The sequence below is a fragment of the Melozone crissalis genome, unplaced genomic scaffold (assembly GCF_028551555.1).
Source record: "Melozone crissalis strain CALT ecotype California unplaced genomic scaffold, PUWL_Pcris_2 ptg000105l_1, whole genome shotgun sequence".
Classification (NCBI taxonomy): domain Eukaryota; kingdom Metazoa; phylum Chordata; class Aves; order Passeriformes; family Passerellidae; genus Melozone; species Melozone crissalis.
The window spans coordinates 4,108,218-4,118,171 of NW_026535882.1; positions in this window are offsets into that span (position 1 = coordinate 4,108,218).

Sequence of the window (9,954 nt, forward strand, 5' to 3'; positions counted from 1 at the left end):
CAGAGCAACTGAAAGAAAAGCTTAAGAAAAAGATAATCCACAAGGACCCCCAGAGAAGTAAAAATGCCAACTGTACCTCCTGAGTGGGGTTAAAATAATGAGGAGGGGAGTAAACACATGAATTGCTATCGTAATTACATAACCAAGAGAATAAATGAGACAGCATATCAAAGGCAAAATGCCAAAACAAAAGGTTTTCGAAGGGCAGCTTTTAAAGGTGAAAGAAGAAACTCCAACTAAATAGATAAACAAACCTGAGAGAAAAAGGAAAATGGTCCTAAGTAAACGGAAGATCTGAAAATTTTTAAAGAAATGGACACATAAAAAAAATAAAGTCATAGGCTCTAAATTTTTTTGGGGGACAAATACCATCTGGAGCCTGTGATAACTTTAAAAGTGGGAGAATTGGAATTTGTAATAGACACAGGGGCAGAGAGAACCTGCCTGTTAAATGTTCCAAAAGGTTATAGTGTAAGCAAACATATAGTGAAAGTAACAGGGGCAAAAAGAGAAAGTTTTGCATTTCTAGTCATTAAAGATGTGATAATTGAAGGAAGAAACTAAAATTTAGATGGGAGATGTGTTATTGGTCCCAGGGGCAGGTAGCAATTTATTGGGAAGAGTCTTACAAGTGCAATTAAGAATAAGAGTTATACCAGAAAATAGGAAAATGACAGGTAGAGTTTTGAGATTAGGCCAAGAGGATGAAAGAAAAAAAATCAACGAAGAAGTTTGGGCAGAAGAAAGAAATAGGGGAAGATTAAATATTGACCCCATAAGGGTTACAATTGAGAGAGAAGAAAGAGAGAAGTTGAAGTAGGGAAGTAGTTAGGAAACTCTGAGATATTAGAATGTGAATTGATGACATATTGGTGCTAGAAGAGAGCAGAAGTGTGAATGAAGTTTTTTTTGCATGAAAGGCAGAGAAGTATCTTAACAGATGGTTGTTAAGAGGTTATTCAATGCCACACTGAGGTCCACAAAGGCCTTAGAAAAACGGGCCCTGCTTGAAGGGAAAAGAGGATAAGTTGACTAGAGAAAGAAAAAGAATGTCAGGAGCACCTGGGGATGCCAAGTTTGGGGTTGTCAAGGCTGGGAAGTGTCTGACTGCTCCCTACGAGCGGCGGGGTCTCGGAGGCTGTGGCAGGAACCGATCCATAGAGGTGTCCCTGCAGCAGTGCTGGGAGCAGAGGACACAGGTTTGCCGGCCAGGAGCGGGCTGGCTCCGTGGTGGAACTGCTGGGGGGGCTCCCAGACTGACCGGGTCCCGAGTCCAGGATGGCAGCATCGGCCCGGGAAGTGGGCCGAGAGAGAGAAGGAAAGAGAAAGAAAGAGAAGAGAGAGAGAGGGCAAAAGGAGCCCAAGGCAGCCCCCAGTGTCCCCATGCCCGTGGCTGTTCTCCCCTGCTCCAGCCAGCGCCGGAGGGAAGGACGGCATTGACAGCAGGGCTGTGAAAAGAGCGGGAGGGGGCCAGCACTAAAAGATAAAATCGAAGCAGAAATTGCTGACTCTCCAAACCTCACAAAGCGGTTTGTTTTTCTTAAGTAAGAAGTTTTTTGGTTTTTTCTTTTGTGTGTTTTGTTTGCTGTTAACGAGAATGTTTTTTCCTGAAGAAGAAGAGGCGGCTGTAGAGAAAGCTTTTAGCTAAACCCAGAAAGTTTAGAAGGAAAGGGAATAGTAAAAGTTAATGCAGTATTATCTTTCTTTTATTACTATGCTATTAAGAAGTCCCTTCCAGGTACTACTGAAGCAACGATCAGAATCATGGAAAGAGGGTGGATTCATGCCAGCAGAATCAAAGGAGTTGTGAAGAAACCTGAGGAATGGACTATCACCTTTAAACTGGGTGAGGCCGAACTGACTTTCCAGTGAGGACTGAGTGGTAATAGTTTGAGAAAACCCAAATGATCCAAGAAATGTACAAAGAATAACCCTGAATTAATAAATAAGGCAATGCTTATATCACTGGTTTGGAGCACTGCCTGAATAAAACATCTCCTTGGGGGAGGAAAACTTCAGATAGAAAGATCAAGACTAGTTTTTTTTTGTATTCTGACCTTAGCCTGAGAATTGTACAGGGGAGAAGGGGAATTGCCATTTCCATTAGTAAACTTTATTTGATGCATTCCAATAGTAGACATGCTAGCTGGGTTATAAGTAAATGCTTCAATTGTGAGAGTAATTAGTATTTTAATTCGCAAAATTTATGCTTATTGCAAAAGAAGTGTTAAAGTAATAACTTTGTTTTGTGGATGGGAATTATTAGTGCCTGTTGAATGAGAGATACCTGAAGAACAGTAAGAGACGACAGTTAAAGAGTGTCAAAAACAATTTGCCTTGAAATTAGTTAAGAGAAAGTTACAAGGAAATAGAGGGCAAGACCAGATTGGCCTCTGTATTCGCCACCGAGAAGATCAAATAAACCTACTGTGGGTTGCAACCTCACAGGCATGGGAGGTGGGAGTATAAGCCATACTGGACCTATGTTATTCCTGTTTCTGGCACTCATTTGTTGTCTTTTCCCTTTCGGGATACCAGCAGGATCGTGTCAAAAATGCTACAGAAAGCATCACATGGAAAGAAACCAAAGTTCCTCCTTTATTACGCACACCTATGTCAACAGCCACTGTTATAACCCATCCAAATTAAGAACTTGTAAGCAAAACGGAGTAAATTATTGGATTACAAGAAGCTTAGGAAAAAGTGGTAATAGATTTAGAATTGAATGTCCAAAAGGAAAGAGATGGATTTGTTTTTAATTTAATCTTGAAGATACGGTTCGAGATTGGGTAAAAAAACAAATTATAAACGAAAAGGTAAAACCAGCACAGCAATCTAACTCTGTATTGACTCCAAATTATCTGTTGAATAGTATTACAAGACTCCAAGCAGTTCTAGAAATGATAACAAATAAGGCTGCCCAAGCATTAGAGTTAATATTAAGCCAGCTAAGCCAAACAAAAACTGTAGGGTATTAGAATAAGTTGACTTTTGACTATTTATTGGCCAAAGAAGGGGATGTTTGTGGAAAGTTCAATATATCAGATTGTTGAAAATTGATGACCACAGAAAAGTCATTTTAGCAAAAGCAAAAGAAATCAAAAAATAGAAAAATATATATGCACACAGTAACCCAGGTACCAGTCCAAAAATTAGAAAGCAATGTTAAAATCCAGCTGGTGGGGTAATGTATTAGAAGAAATTAAGATCTTTCATTTTGTGTTACGACTATTTTTATATTTCTTACTTGTGTAATCCCCTGTTTTATTTTGCCAGCATAGTCCAGAAGATGCAAGTAGAAAAAAATATTGCTCAAGCCAAATGATTTACAAAGAATAAGAGTGGGGATTGTGAAAAATGCATGAATTTTATGATTGGCTTTTCGCAAATATTAAAATGAATATTATATGTGTTGTGTTAGAAAATAATGCTGTATTAATTTTCTTAAGTACTGTGTTAAATATAGTTTTAGGTTATAAAAATTGTTAAAATAGAAATGATGCCATGTAGGATGCTTTGTTTAACAGAAAGGGCTTGCAGCGAGATAGCAGCCACAGGATACCTAGATCTTTCAGAAAAAGGGAATTTATTGCCTTCTTATCAGAAGAAACAAACTTCTTCCCGGCTTGGAGGCGCTGTTAGGATTAGAAGGAAGAAGTTGACACTGACCAGACAGAATCCTGTGTTTGAATGGAATTTATGCATCATGTATGAAGTGTATGAATATGCAACAGGCTATTGTTCTTAAGGGTTAATCCTTTGTTAACGGGTGTCCTTTTTCGGGATCGTGATGCCCAGAAAAAGGTACCCGGACATCCGTAACTCTTTGTTTTTATTGTCTCATAATGTCTTAATTCAATTTGTCCAAATTGTTATTACTCTAATTGTGTTACTATTTTTATAACTATTTTATTACTATTAAACTTTTAAAAATTTTAAAAACAAGTTATTGGCGTTTTTCACAAAGTCCAAATCTTCCAATTCGCTTGGGAAAATCTCTAGCTTAAGCTTTTCCGGGGCTGGCAGGGGTGTGTCTGAGTCCGCATCCAAGGACTCTGAGTTTTCTGGGGTTTCTGGTCGCTTTGGGGACCCCTGGGACCTAGGACGTGATGATGTTTCCTCCTGCTCTCCTTCGGTGGGAGCAGTTTCTGTCTCCCCTGGGCTGGTAGGGACAAGTGCAGCCTGCTGCTGGCTGGGCAGCTCCCTTCCCCCGACCTCTGTGGGAAAACTGACTGCCTGCTGCTGGCTGGCAGCCGTCCCGGTTTCATTTGTGGTTGCCTCCAACATCACCCTTGCGGATGGCAACAATTTTGTAGCTGTCTTATCTCGTCTTGTGGCTAAGTGATAAAGGTGTCTGTTGATCTCCTGCCAAAAGCTTATTTCAAACAACAGCTGTGTCTCTGAGTGCGGGTAATTACAGTGCACCCACAACAAGAGATCTTTTAGCTCTTTTTCCAAAATTTCCATAGGGTGTGTTGCTGCCAGGCCCTGTAGGGCTGACAAAATGTTAAGCTGTTCCTGGGAGCATGTACTTCCCATGTTCTTAATTTTGACCTTCTTACCAAAATCTGAGTTGCCAGCAAGGTCCAGCAGCTCACAGGTGAGGGTTTCCAGGCGCCTTGGTCCCCCTCCTTTCCGGATTGGGCTTGAGACGAATCTTCTCGTCAGAGGTCGAGATGTTCTCTCTGGATTTTTCCTTGAGTGGGCCTGTTGTCTCTCTGTCTGAGTTTCAATGGCTGATGGCTGGTGGCCTGGCTGCTTGCCAAAAATCCACCTGGGTGCCTTGTTATCAGGCCCACCCAAGGATGCCAAAATCTAGGGGTACTTTCTGGGTCACTGCAACCCAGAGATTGTTAAAAGTCTCTTTTCCCAGCCCGAGCACTCGAAGAATGAGTCGGAATTCTTCCGTTCTCAGTCTCAAGGTTCTTTATTGTGCCTTATCTATATAAAATTTTCTCCTGCCCTGCCGAGGTCTGTCCAGCAGGACAGTTCCAGGCACACTGCCTGCCCCCAGGGTGGTGTTATGTCTTTATACTAAAAACTACATATACAATGTTTACAATTACTTTCCAATACCTATCACCTATGTTAGACAGTGAGTTTCTACTCTAAACCAATCTTTAAGTGCCAACATCACAGCAGAAGATGGAGGCCAAGAAGAAGAAGGAGAAAGGCTGGACACACCCAGATCCCTCCATCTTGCCTCCTGAACTCCCATACCAAAAACCCCAAAATCTACTTTTTCACCCCGTGATAACTTCACTAATATTCTACCTAAACTATTGTGGCTTGCTGATCTTCATATAAGGTTGGTAATTTGCTCCACGGGTCATAATCAAACCCACAGGTGTTTTGGGCTCCGTGCCAGGGTTTCTGAGCCCTCTGGCAGGGGTCCTGGCCATCTTGGACAGCCAGAGGGATGTTCTGGGTTCCCACAGGAATCCAGTGGAGATGACAGCTAGTCCTCTGGGAATTCAGTGGGAAAAAGGTTGTCCTGGTGTTCCAAAATCTCAAATTATATCCAGGATGGAATGCTTGGCTCCTCCCCATGGGCAGAGCTTCCCACAAGGGGATGCTGTAATTTTATCAGTCATGCAGTGACACTCAATGGCTCATTAACAGCAGCTGTCTCCCTGGAGGAAGGATTGGTTTGTAGAAGAGATAAAGAAAGCTGCCCAATTAACAGAAGATAACTGCCACACTTCTAACAGATTGCAAAGAGAATACACACATTACCTTGCAATCTAGGACAAGTGGGTTTTTCCCAATCTAGAGAAACTACATTACCAGCTGAAGTCCAGTAAAGTCCCTCTAAATAAACCCATTTATACCCTCTATCTATCCCGTGATTGACTGGATTCACAAACTCCCATGGGTCAAGCTTGAACCACTGAGGCAGTGGAATCCCCTCTTTTTGTCCAGCTACGGTTAGAACATGCATGATCTACACAAACACATTTAAACACAATATGCGTCCTCACCCACACATCTCTGCTTGCTCTGCTTCTTCCCAGCTGTGTCCCTGCGGGATGCTATCAGCCCTCACAGCCTTCCAGACGGTGCACCCCAGCCGCTGCCCTGGGCCTCACTCAGCCGCCTCAGTCCCGGGTAGAGCCTCCCCCCACCCCCTCTTTTATATAACCGAGCCCACAAAGCCACTCCCTCACACAATCACAAAACCCCACTAAATTAACCACAATGTCTGGACACCACAGGCACACAATAGCAGTAAGTAGAACAGCAGCACTAAGGTCCAGATTCACTTGACTCACCCCCAGAGTTGCTAGTGGTCAAACAATCAATCAGTGAATCCTTTCAGTAGCTGCTCTATCAGCAAGCAAACCTTTCCCCCTCCCACCAGCCATGCTTGGCAGGCGGTTGCTTGCAAACTACAAACGTTTACTCACACTAGGACTGAGCTGTGCACCAGACGTCTCTGAGTGGCTTACCAGTAGCCGTTTTGGCCAAGGCCCCTTTTAAGCTTGATACACACAATTTATCTCCACATACCAGCAGGCCAGTTGTCTATCTCCCCAGGGGGCCGAGCTGGGACTCAGAGACCCTCCAGGGAAAGTCCCCTGGGGTGCACCAAGGAGGTCTGCCTCCCTGCCCTGCCTCTGCAGAGGACAGAGGTGATCTCCTGGCTGGCTTGCCAGAAAACTGATTTGTACAGTCGTGAAGTAGGTATGTATCTTTATTCAGCACCTGGTGCATGCAGGATCACTCCTCAAAGAACATGCACACTCCCTTTTCTCCCCTAACCTGTTGCATATGCATTAAGTTTCACAATAGGTCCATGCATATTCATTTACTAGCCCCGCTTCGCATTATAATTGGTCATTACAGTTAGTCCTTATCAGTCCTCCTGAAGAGATCTCTCTGCTCTCTGGTCTTTCATCTGTCTCCCCAGGATCTTGGCAGCCTCAGTTTTGGTTTGCTTCTCCTTTCAAGGTCTAAGGGACTCCTCTTACCTCCCTCTAGCTTGGAAGTGAAATAAGCAGGGCCAGGAGACTTCTTCTCCTTTTTAATGCCTTTATTGAAAGTGATCAGCTCAGGATTGGGTGGCTCGGCGGGTCTGCAGGTCCCGTCGTCTCTCCCAAAGCGACTCAGAGGAGGAGGATATGCGCAGCTCTGTCCGCAAGGGGCAGAGCTGGGGATCAAGTCCTTGTGGGAGCCTTTAGGGCCTGCTGATCCCGTCAGATGGTGCCCCACCCACTCAGTCGGCCTGGTCTCACCGCCGGGGTCGTCTCTCTTGGTCAGGGCGAGAGGCTCTGAAGGTGTTTTGCATCTCTGCAGGTTCAGCATTCGGCTCTTCACGTCTAGACATCACTCTAGTCTCTCAACTCTTAGGTGGCTCGTCGTTTTGGGGTCTTCTCTGTACACCGGGGGACCCATGCTGCATTGTGGTCTTGGAGTCACTTTGCATAGCCCCCCCCACCTTCTCAGGTCTCTTCCACTGTTCGGGAAAGTTCCCACCCTTCTGGGAAAGGTACAACTTAGCCTCGGGCGAGGCTCTGCTGATACAAAAGGAGCGATTAGCCACAACGACTCGTGATTACAATAACAAAACACGAAGAACTTCAGCAGCTACCCGTGGTCTGGCTGCTTTTTGTAACTTTTTCTCACAAAAAAAATATTACCCGAATTTTGTTCATAACAGTCCCCCCTCTTTTTCTTTGATCGAGCTTAAATTCCAAGCTCGCATCAACTCACAAATTTTTTTTTGTTTTGAATCTACTATAAATCTCTTGTGCAGTTTGGTAATCATAGTTACTTAACTTTGTTACTTTCTTTGGTTTCTTCAGGTTGGTCTGCACGGCAAGTACTATTCTACTAAAACAGATGAATAAGCATAGTAAAAAAAGCAATCCTCCAAGTACACACACAGTGAGAAAAACTACCTTTTCCCATACATCTTTTTTGAAAATCTCCAGGTTCTCCCACCCACTGGAATCAAGTGTAGGAGTTTGTTCTTCATTATTTACACATGCTAATCTTTTTATTTCGTTTGAAATGTTCCTAATAATTGAATTCTTTATTTTTAATACTGCCTGGAGCCAGATTAATTTGTTTAACATAGATATTGGAATCCCAATTTGGCTTTTACAATTTTGGATTTTCTCAATTTCTATTTCACTTTCCCGGTTCTGTTTATTTTCTCCCAAATCATTATATATAGGAACTCCCAAACTTGATCCAGTTTCTTTGGGTAATAAGAGAATTGGTTTCATCACTCTAGCAATGCAGTTGCCAGATGAGATCAAACTTAGGGATTTTGGGCTCCCCTGAAATGTGTTCCAAAAGGGGTTGATCTCCCTTCCAGTACACTTATATAAATACTTGTAACAAACAATTTTTCTTACCATTTTCACCATTTCTTTACTTTTTACTAGATCTGCTGAGCTTGTTTCAGCAGCATCACATTCAAAGCACAACCAGGCTTCCCTTACAGTACACTCTCCTAGGAGTGGCTGCCCGAAAGTGGCAATATTGTATGCTCTCCAATACACTCTCTTATTTTTCTGATAAAGGACCAATTGGGAGGGGTTAACACGATCAGGGTCAGAACTGATGTGGACTCTCGACAAGGAGCTCACTTCCTCCGCACAGAGAAGTTGGTAGCATTCACTGCACCGCTCAGCTGGGCTTCCCAGAGCACCACCAGCAATCAGAGCCATCAGTACTACCCTTCCCAAGAGTCCGGTATGGGTCATCTTGCAGAGCTTGCCCACCCGGCCTTGCCTCTTGGGGAATTTTACTGAGGAAAAGCTTCCAAGCTCTTTAGAGTCCTTTCTACCCGCTTCTCTGGTTAAACCCCTCTTGGTCTGTTCCCTACCAATTTTGGTTTCCCCTCCCAGGGGAGTGCTCTGTAGAGGATTAACCTGGAGTCTTTAGAAATAAATTGGGGAACTTAACCAGAATTACTTATTTACAGTCTTAAACTTTTTACCCACATAGTTTACACAAAACAGTTTTGAAACATTTTAAGCAATATTAGAACTCTGATACCAATTTTTCCCACACAGTTCAGTCTTTTTGACTCTTCCTTCTGAGAGTCAACTTTAAATCCTTTGGTCCTTTTACCACAGTATACTCAGGTGATTTAACTTGTGAAGCAGATGAATCCTTATCCAGTGCCCGGGGGTGAGTGGTGTGGACTCTGGCCCAATGCCAGAGGAAAAAAAAACCCTGATGTTGAATCCTGGTCCAATGCCAGGAGGAGAATGGGGTGCAGTCCAGTCCAATGCCAGAATGCCAGAGGGAGAAAAAACCTTATGTTGAATCCTGGTCCAATGCCAGGGGGTGAGAGTGATGTGAGTCCAACCTTTTTCCTTTTGGTCTGCACAGTCGAATTAGTAATGAAGAGTACCTGAAACGGGCTTTCAAACACAGGCATTAATGGTCTGCTATTTAATGATTTTATCAAAACTCAGTTTCTCTGTCTAATGTTATTGGTTAATTTCTTTTTCCATAGCTTGCATGTTTCTCTCATCAACTTCTGCATACTCTGTATTTTGCAAGGAGTTGTATTTCTCAGCTAACTTTACTCCCAAAGTATTTTTATTCTCTTATATCTCTGTGTATTTAATTCACTGGTTTTCTGTTCTATTTTCAAGATCTTATTTATCTCTTGCTTCTGTTTCTTACTTTCACTTAGAGCTTAAATATTTCTTTCAACCCCTTACACTTAAATTTTTGGGGTTTTTTTCTTACACCATTCTTCTACACAATACACTTCTCTCTAAGGAAATGTGGTAAAACTTATAATGCACAATCTACATTACCTCTATTCTAATTTGTCTATATTCACTCCCACACATTCCTTCACACCTTCAAGACACAAACTGGATCATTATTGCTAGAAAATCACGGGTTCCTGTAGCCCCCCTTCACCCTGGGGTTGGCCCACAGGTCTCAGTATCCCTGGGCCTCTTGGAAGGGCCCTGACTCTGG